The sequence below is a fragment of the Crassostrea angulata genome, chromosome 1 (genome assembly GCF_025612915.1).
Source record: "Crassostrea angulata isolate pt1a10 chromosome 1, ASM2561291v2, whole genome shotgun sequence".
Classification (NCBI taxonomy): domain Eukaryota; kingdom Metazoa; phylum Mollusca; class Bivalvia; order Ostreida; family Ostreidae; genus Magallana; species Magallana angulata.
Genome location: NC_069111.1, coordinates 17,944,958 through 17,955,968, shown reverse-complemented (window position 1 = coordinate 17,955,968; position 11,011 = coordinate 17,944,958).

The following is an 11,011-nucleotide window of genomic DNA, read 5'->3' as shown; positions in this document are numbered from 1 at the left end:
TAAACTGAAACCAGAATTTAGGACATTCTTCATCTCATCATCTTGACGGAATAAAGTCCTTGAATATAATAAATTCAACCACGTGAAACTGAAATCACTTGTTGTTATTTATGACCTACTAGTATGTAAATTCACAAATTGATATCTAGAACGAGTTTGTTCTTTACACAACTAATGATATAATAAACACATCGAACGTATAAATCTTGTCTTTGTTAAAACAATTGACCTCCATAATCTAATGTTTTGACGATATTGATACAATAAAAACCACAAAACAACCCGAGTTGATCTATTTAGTATATATATTGTTATACATGTACTTGTGGTTAGTCCGAGCGGAGAATTACATGTAACTCGTACCGCAACTAAAGGAAACAGCTGAGGTCTGCAAGTGTATTTCATACTGGGATTAACCTTAATTAATACATTTTCATTTACCAAACTCGTAGATATTTTTATTCTAATTTGTAAGCATTTTTTGATATTTAAATACCTTGAAAATATGTGTTAGTACACGTGAAATATACATGTACCTCATATTATGTAATATATATATATATATATATATATATATATATATATATATATATATATATATATATATATATATATATATATATATATATATATATATATATATATATATATATATATATATATATATATATATATATATATATAGCATGTTCATCTAGCTACATCTGATGCAAAAAGGCGGGCGGGGTTTGGGTTAAATTTATACAGAAATCATCACAAATATCAAAACTTATGTGAAGTTGTTTACGCATCGTTTAAGAACTGTTTGGTTTGACATGAACAATTATATGAAATTTCTAAAAGGACCTGAGTTGCAACTAAAACTAAAAGTTATAATGGCGAGCCTCAGTAACTGTTATGAAATTCTTCAAAAATTAACAACAGCAATTACACAAAGAAATATTACATATATATATATTTTTTCTTTTTACTTATTATGCGTACTATTAAATATGTATAACGTTATACGTTTATTGATTAAATTATAACTTTTTTTTCCATTCACTATCTGTATACGAGTACATATAAAGTATCAAATCTGAGTCACAATAATCATTGCTAGTGCGTATTCTAGATACTCTTGGAGTGATAATGATCCATTTAGAGACTTTCTTCTCATCTCCACCTAGCCTGCAGTCTAGACGGCCATAAAGAAACATCTAAAAATAGTTCGTTTATTGTTTCCATTGCATGCGATGTATCTTTAAATCGAAATTTGAAATAATAAACAAAAATAAACTGAAACCAGAATTTAGGAAATTCTTCATTAATCGCATCTCGCCATCTTGACGGAATAAAGTCCGTGAATATAATAAATTCAACCACGTGAAACTGAAATCACTTGTTATCTATGACCTATGTAAATTCACAAATTAATAAAACGAGTTTGTACTTTACACAACTAATGATATAATAAACACATACCTCCTTAATTCATATATACTCGCGGCTGGCGAATATCTTGACTTCTGTGGATAATTAATTTAATGAGAGAATTAAAAGTTCATTAATATCAATTTCATTTTTTTTAAAAGACGCACTTCATCGGAGAAACGTACGATAATGCTTACTTAAGAGAAAAAAAAAACTGCGGAGTTAGTTTTTGTTCATTTAACATTCTTTAGTTTCAAAGCTAAGTGGATTATGTGAAATATGTGTCTATTTTTAGACATTGTAAAGACCACCACCTTTCCAATTAATAAATTCATTAACGAAAATTCTAGTTTACACTTTTTAATGAAGTGTACGTTCAGCATCACTGAAACTTTGATTTATAACAAGTTGGCTCTTATCATTTTGAATTTTGAATTATCCGGTATGTCAAGTTAACCTTAACATGGAATAAATTTATGCTTATAATTTTGAAATTCATCAAAATGAATTTTTCCATCTGTGATTAGTTCTAGATCCTTAAATTTTGCGGTTGTATTGTGCAAATCAGCATGATATATATATGTATCTAAGTTTGCTAAAATTTTCACTTAGTAATACGTTCAATAAATCATAATATTATATTTATCCATATTATTTTGCCCGAGATTGTTTCTTCGACACTGACCACAACTTGAATTAATATGTTAATTACTTTTATTTAGCTAGATTTATAACACACCTGGACTTTAGTGACGTAGAGGAATTCAGAAATGACTAGATCACGTTTCCAGGGGTAAGGCAAGCTTTTATTTGCGGAAAAATCGGAGAAAATCAAACAAAGAGTGAACCATACCAACACGTCCAACTACTACAAAAACCTCGTGTTCCTTATACATGTAAGCTTGAACCAATTAGCGGAAGAGATAGGTATTTAATTAAAGTTCTTGATTACACAGTGAAATTCCTTCCTCAACAGTCACCGTGCACTGGCAATGACCTTGGTAAGAATGTCACGATGGAGAAACAATAAATAGAATTCCATGGCTTTTCATCACTTTGTATCCAGACTCCAGAAATTAATAATTCAAGAGGGATAAATAGTCCTTGTCTTTTTTGGACTATATTAATCTCCTTTATAAGAAGAGCTCTTTATAAAAATATAGAAATAATTAAATTTCTATAGCAAAAATATCTGGAATTTTTTTAAAATAACGATTTATGGGGGGGGGGGGGGGTAATATCATAATTCATAATTTAAGGAAGATGTCATAGGGCATTAATTGACCATCCAGTCTCCTTAATTAACATGGACATGTATTTTATAGATCTGTCCATGAGAATATTATAAAAGAACCCAGAATAACAAAGCCATCAAAGGATGCTGCAAAACATATATGTGAAAGCAGCTTGCAGGCAATATACAGGAATTCCGTATCTAACACAGCCTAGAATTTTAACAACAATTAATTTATTAAACAATTAAATACGACAAGATCCGGAAGAATTTAGGCGTAGCAAGTGTTTGAATTAATTAATCATATAGACCTCATCAACATATCTCGTCCAGGGAAATGAATGCTTACTGACACGTTGATATATATGTCAGCATTTTAACAATAGTTTTAAAAACGTTCTTTGTTAAAAGACCTACATGAGCAAAATTGCTAAAACAAGCTATGTCTGCGAGACAGCGGGATTTAATGTTGATTTAATTAGAAAACCGGGTTATTAAGTTTGATGATTAATTGTGACATTGTTTGCATGCTGAATGCAAGAATGAAGAGAGAGAGAGAGAGAGAGAGAGAGAGAGAGAGAGAGAGAGAGAGAGAGAGAGAGAGAGAGAGAGAGAGAGAGAGAGAGAGAGAGGCGTTTCTATTTTCCAATCTGCTAAATTTGTCATTACAGGCAGAGGATTAACCCAATGCAATAGAATGAAGAGCCCACAGTTACAGGAAGCATTTAGCGGAAGAAGGCATTGTTGGTTTATTTAGCAGGTGTCTTATGTCCTGCAGAATAATCCTCTGATCTCAATCCACAAGAATGTTGGAATTTAAACATCCAATGCCATGCAGGGAGAAAAGAGAACTTTGTCATTGAACCTTTGAAAAAAAAATATCTGAACATGGCAGGTTTCTGCATGCAGGTGACCTTTTTTTGGTTGGTTGGCGATTTCGGTAAAACCAGTTTGCATCTTAATCCCGTCATGACTTCAAGCCTTCAAATTTGCTGTCAAAGCTATAAATTTTGAATTTGAAGACGTCCATACATCAACATATAAACCAAATAAATTTCGAATCTGAAGACGTCCAATCATCAACCATGCACGTACATCGAACATATGGACCAAAGAAAAGCATGGCTTTCAATGGAAATTCCCGTTAAAATATTTAATAATTAATGACGTATATTGTATGTCAACTAGATGATTAACAGACCTGGATTTTAATGGAAAAATTTCTTAATGTTTCGTTTGTAACACACCTAAACCATTGCACTGGCATTACAAGAACATATATACATGTATGTCAATATACAAACTTCATTTTTAAACTCCGAGTCGTGATATTAATGGTATCATATGTAAAAATTTTCAGTTTTTACTTTTAATTGTTGACATTATACCTGTTTCTTAAACAGATATATATTTTTGAAAGCTCAATTTTTTTTTTGGAATTAATCATTCATTCTAATAAAAAAAAAAATCACGGTGATGTTTCAACGCCGTCACTTTATGTTTTTTTTACCATGCCAAATGAATAATCTCATTAAAATCAATAGTGTTAGCCAATAATCGAACCAAACACTGACAGATCTGTTGTTCCCGATCAAATGTGGAGGATAGCTATTGATTTATGAGTGCCGATTTTACTAATATCATTCCAACAAAATTACAATTGTTTTTAATTTTGTTGTTGTTGCTTATTAATAAATCTGGGGTTAAAAAGTACATGTATCATAATTATGTTTAATATATATGATTATGAATACAAATAATAATGTAAGTGTCCATATACATGTAAATGTACCTTTTAATATATAAATCAAATTTAAATTTGCCCGATAAAAGATGTAAAACACAACTTTTAAAAAATAAATGGGTTACCATTTCAAAAAAAAAAGAAAGAAAAAGAAAAGAAAAATAGGGACAAATGGGATACATAAATTTAAAGTTAATTTTTTTTCTTTCCATGAATTTATTAAAGCAGCATTAAACATGTCTTACCATGCACCACTCTTCCCTAGAGATATTTCAACGCATAATTTAAAAGCTCTTAAATTTTTAAACCAATTTTCTGCTTTATTTCAGTCACGTAAGACTTGCACACACCGCTGCTTCGTTAGAAATAACACCTGTGCTTAGAGAGTGATGTAGTTTATAATTATTAGATCTATATAATTTGTAACAAACCCTGGGTCGTATGTGTGCGCTTGTAACAACAACTTCCTTGTATTTACCTTTTAAATTAAAAAAGATGCAATGAACATTAATCATTTATGCTTTGCAAAACATTTAATTAAGAGACGTTTGTCTAAAACATAAAGTGGACACCAATACAAACTTGTTGTTATCACATGATCTGTAATGTATACGTATGAGCAGATTTTCTGTATAATTTTCCAAGTCTTATATTCTGTAAAATATTGGAATGGAGGAAGTAAGGGGTTCGGGTTGTGATTAATTAAAACTGCCCTTGACTGAAATTTAATCTAAAAAATTTTGCGGATGCGGGTGTTTCGCGTTGCCCAGTCGGCACCATTAATCGTCTTTCTAACGTACCAATTCTAGAAATGGTAAACATTCTTCTCTTGTTTTTTTAGATATTAAGATATATTATCATTGAAAAACAACCAATATGTCTTAAAGCTTTCTAACGTGACACTGCCAGAAGTATTGAACTTTATTTTAACTCTTGTGTTCTTATATCTATAGGAATTAATTATTGAATAAACGGAATTCATAAATATGCAGATACGGTAAGAACATTGAACTAATATGACATATAGCTGTTAGATGTCAAAACTGATTAATAAACAACATCGTCAATATGATGTATTCACACGGCGTTAGTTCACTGTGGTATTAATTTTTTTCTAACGAAACAATACGAACTCGGTGCCACCTGGAAACGTTTCAAGTTTCAACCAAAACGGTTTTACACTTAAACTGTACACAATGCATTGTGATGCATTTTACTACCGTATAATGCAATAAAAGTAAAGTTATACCATTATGCTATATAAAAGGATGCATCCAAGCGTGGCGGGATGGGTCGGGGGGATGCAACAACAAGTATGACAAGTATTTTTATGTTTATCGAAAACAAATCTCAAATTCACGACGAAGTGGTCTAGCACAGTTAGGGTCATATGAGTTCCATGGCAGAGAGTCATATTGCTTCGGATATGTTTTTTTCTACATTGATTACATACTATCGAAATACTTGATCATTACTCTCGTTGAAAAATCATAAAGTGTTCGAAGAAGCCCATACAACACGTAAAGAAAGACTAGACAGACAACAATATTAATGATGCTATATCAACTCTCTTAGATATGTGCTTTGTGGGAAATGAATGTACATGTAATTCAATGCGAGATATGAAGTAAATATTTTTTTTCTTGGAACATTAACCCCTTTCCTGACATATGTGATATAGAAAGGATAAGGTCCTACAAAACACTGTAAAGCCTTTCTGTTAGAGCATCAACCGTAACTGATACTAGATTCAGGTAGCAATTTTCTGCTCGTGAGAAATTCATACCTGTAGATTTAAAACATTTTAGCTATACATGTATCTGAAGATTATCATAAAGATATTCGAAATTGAAACAGAAGCTTTTGGACTTTGATATAGTTCTAGATTAATAGTACTCAAAGTGAAAATTTTGAACTAGAAACAAAATGTTCCTTTAGCCAATTAGGCATCGACCCGTTGTATATAATCGATTGCATGTTATAAAAGTGCGCAGAATTACGTTTTTTAAAAAGAAGACATTGTGAAATTCATGCTTAGGAAGTTCAGCAGTTGCTGGAAAACATTTTGCTTTCAAAAAGCAATATACTTTTTGTGTATGCATTACATTCGTTTCTTCCCATTCCAGTTCCAAAAGTTTTTTGTGGTATTTTGAGTTCAATATTTGTTGATTTTCAGGTGACAGACGTAGTGTATTATGAGCATTCATGTCAGCATACTTGGGTTATTTTGAGCAAATAAACATTTGTTATTGTGGTTTGTATACATGTATACTGTTATTGTAAATGGGCTATTCAAGTCAAGGAATTTAATTCTCAACGAGAAGATGCTATCACGAGTGAATAAAATCACAAAAGAGAATTTTACGATAAGAGACAAATGTTGAAATGACCTGTCTGTAAACTAAGGTGAAACTAAATAGTCGTAGGGAAGCATTGACCTGATTAAAGTTTGATCGCCAGAGTTAATGACACGCTTGGCTACCCCACCAAAAGAAATATGCCCCCTTTTTGTTCTAGATCAACAAACGGAGAGTCCACATTTGTCCTACTGTAATTCTACTGAGTAACTGATTACTAATTGGCCTAAGGAAGACGAATTGAATATGCAAAAGTGTGAAAAAAGCATTGGTTGAACTTGTATAGCTGTCGATTTTGGTGCAATCTTGGGACAGACACACAGTATCACAGTGCGTCACAGTGTCAGGAAGTTTAGAATCAGTAAAAAGGAACTTAAGTGTCACATCAATTTCCAAACTGTTCAATAAAAATCGCGATTCCATCAAACAATAAAACAAAGTAATCAATTTTTAAAGTTGGTTCAAGATTTTCGCAAAAATAAAGGGAAAATTTATATACGACAGACTTATACAAGATATACGAACATGGACTCTGCATGATGAATCTGTGTAAACAACACGCATAACCGGTTCATTGAATATCAAAGACGATGTTGCCGAACGCATTGAACGTACATTCAAGTTTACGACAATCAATATTTGTTTCGTGATAAAGTTAGCATACCATAAAACCATATACACAAATTTTAATGTACTGGACACATAAATTTGTGTAATAGAATGTACGTAGTTTACACACAGCAGAATCAGGCTTATTACATTATGACCAAAATACATATCTATAACGTTAAAAAGAAGACCAAAAATTAAATACCTTCTTTTTTGTGTCCAGTTCCATTGCGTAAGGAGTCGAAACGTAGATTTACTCCCAAATTTAGGTAAAGTTAAAACCACGGCGTGATACTTAACCTCACAAAGGTTAGAGAGTCACAGACCATGAAGCACTTTCAGCCGGCGAGGGACAAATCTGTGTGTATTCCTATTTCAATTAACTCCAATGTGTTAACTAAGCAAAGCACGCAAGGTGTGTTTAAAGTCATTACGTATATCTGTATATATATAAAATATTCTTTTTTTTTTTACCTTTACTGTCCACGCATGGCTAAACACAAAAATTCATGGTGCCGACGATTATTTATATAACGATCTGCTATTTTCTCTCTCTGTCTCACCCACTTATTTAAATGCACACCGGGTATGTATACATTTAAAGTTTTAAAATCTTCCCGGATAATCTCAATCAGATAGGGTATCGTATATGTACAAACTTCAATTGACCTTTTAGATGTTGTTTCCCTTAACGGGACATATTTCAGTAGCCAGCCAGCACTTGATAGTCATTCCCGTATTGTTTTGATGTGGGGATTACTATTTTAAAATGGGGACTCTGTGGTCCAGGTTAAAACTAGGTGAATAAGACTGAGAAGTGACCTATTTAGTTGGCTGTAGTAATACAACTTCAAAGAAGGTCTTGCAGTTCCAATGATTTTCCCTCTAAAGCCTTTGAATTCAAAGATATAAATTGAATAAATAAATAAATAACCGTACAATCATGTTATTGATACAAGTTTATATAACATTTTTAGAATTTATGTTAAATAAAACACAACGTAAAATCATATTCGGAAACTTCAAGCCGGTACCATAAATGGAATGTAAAATACTTACACAAATAATGAAATGAATTTTAAGCTTACTGAATAGTATATATTCATATATCTTAAAAAAACAACAACAACAAATTGCCTCCTTTAAATGCAAGCATATTATTAAAAAATGTTCGTTTAAAGATACATAATTCTAAAAATCAAGTTTTTGAAAAGGAAAAAACCCAGTATTAACACCCGAAATGTAGGAATGTTGAGTCATAATGCTTTGCTTTAGTGTCAACAACGGTCTTGTTGAGAAAAACATATCGTGTTCATACATTATATGCGTCCTGTTCAGATCTTCCCAATCAAAAGTCTGAGGAAGAAAATAAACTGTTATTTAGAATGAGTTGGCAAAGAAGCAACAGCCAGATCAGAATATTTATGGCGTTTGTTCCAAGTGTTGATCTGTGAACTATAGAGACACGGATTCCTTACCTATAAACTTTACTTTGAGATTCAGATGAAACAGATTACATGTTTATACATGTACATGTAGCTCCAAGAAATGCATGTACCTATAAACTCTAATTTAAGAACACGATGAAACAGATTATATACACGTAGCTTCAAGAAATACATGTGCCTATAAACTCTAACTTAAGAACCGGATAAAACAGATTATACATTTGTATACATATAGCTCCAAGAAATGCATGTGTGAACAGCTTATTTAACTACAATAACATTGCACAGGTAAGAGAAATCAAACCATTTCCAAAGAACCACCACAATACAGAACAGAGAAACCGTGGATATACGTGTATCGTCTTTCTACCAAGCCCTATCGATGTCTATTTGCGATTGATCTTAGCTATATAAGTTCTATTGAGAGTTGACATGTTCGATAAAAAAAAATTACGTACTAAATAAACATCAGTTGCCTTTACATTGGACGTACCCGGCATGCAAATTGAAATATTTGTATCTACGTAGATGTGTCTTTTCTCTATTTAAAGATGCCTTCATGATTCGTTTAAATAACATCATTAACCGCTTTATTACTTTCATTTTCGAATGACGCAACAACCGCGTACGTTTGTGTGGAAATATAAATACACGCATTACGTAATATATTTACTATTTTCATGCCCAAAAATACGGAAGCATCATTACAGAAATTTCTTATGTATAATGACTGTCATCCATTTGAATTTCAAATAAAATCTATATATTTTTAATTTTTTTTCTTTAGAATTAAAGCTCAGTAAATGTACAGTGCTTTTAAAAGAAAACATCATTTATAATTCATATTTATGATATACTAGTATTTATTTAGTTTGGCTTTATATCCTGCTTCTAAACTAAAACTTACTAAAATCGGAAGTTTTGACTTTGAGCGAATTACGAATTCATGTTATATAAGGAAATTATATGACAATTTATATGTTTATAAAACGTGTCATTACGCAAAATTATCTACAAACTTTTGGATTTTCCGATGTTCTTCGAATGCGGATATAAAGTACACTATTTGTGCACTTCGTTGTAGTGGAAGCAAAGTCCAAAACGAATGAAACCTAGTGCTTTTTTTCTCTATAGTTTTAAAAACATTCATATTTGAAACATGTACATAAAACACTGGGCCAGATAAATCTGCCAGGGCCAATATGGCATTTTTGCATCCGCTTAAGATGTAGTTTTGAAAAAAAAAAACCATTAATACCAAACTAGACTTTGACCCGTGCGTGCACGGGTTGACATTGCATATGATATCGGACATACACGAAATCGATACATCGACACACCGTATTGTTGACATTTACATAGCCAAGCTTTAAGCCTACAGTCACTACACTCTGCTTAGTTAGAATAATCTGTGTCTCGGGACAGGCCTTCACCACAGTTAAAAAACTTAAAATGCCTACTATATACCCATTATGTAGCAAAAAATTGCAGAATCGCTCCGAAATTTTTGAGAAAATTAATGAAACTGCATTAAATATAACTGTCAAATTATTCATAACAAACCATTTTGAGGCTGTAAATACCTTTCATCTAAAAATTCATTTTTTTACTCATTCTATGAGAGTTTGGTTCAAATCCTATCAGAATTTATATTCCTAAGTCTGGTTGAAAATTTCAACTATACATTTATATAAATAAATAGTCGAACAGATAAGAGAGTCAAGTTAAGGGAATATTGTACGTAAAACTGCTTTTTTTCTCAAAAAGAATACAAAGGCACCCAGACCCATCTTGTAAACAATTAAACCATCTTTAAATCTCTTTATTCAAAAATACAGTTCTTTGTGCTATAGGATGAATTGTTGTGGTTAAACACATAATTCTTAAATGTATATTCAAAATATTGTGGTGTCATTAATTATGCTAAAAAAAGAAATGTCCAAGACATGCAAGAAAATTACATATTCACTTGTCATGTAATGAGGAAGGTCGTATGTCACTGTATATATTTGTACATGTACATACATTATATACAGTGAAAACCTTATTTTTAGGTAAATAACTGTGAGTGTTTAATATACAGAAAGCAGATGATTATCTAATGCTGGTCTTTTAACCATAAGTGGATAAATTTGAGTAGCAAAATTTTATACTAGATCCTTATAAAACAGAAGAACCAGCTGGACAATAGATCAGGGAAAGGAAT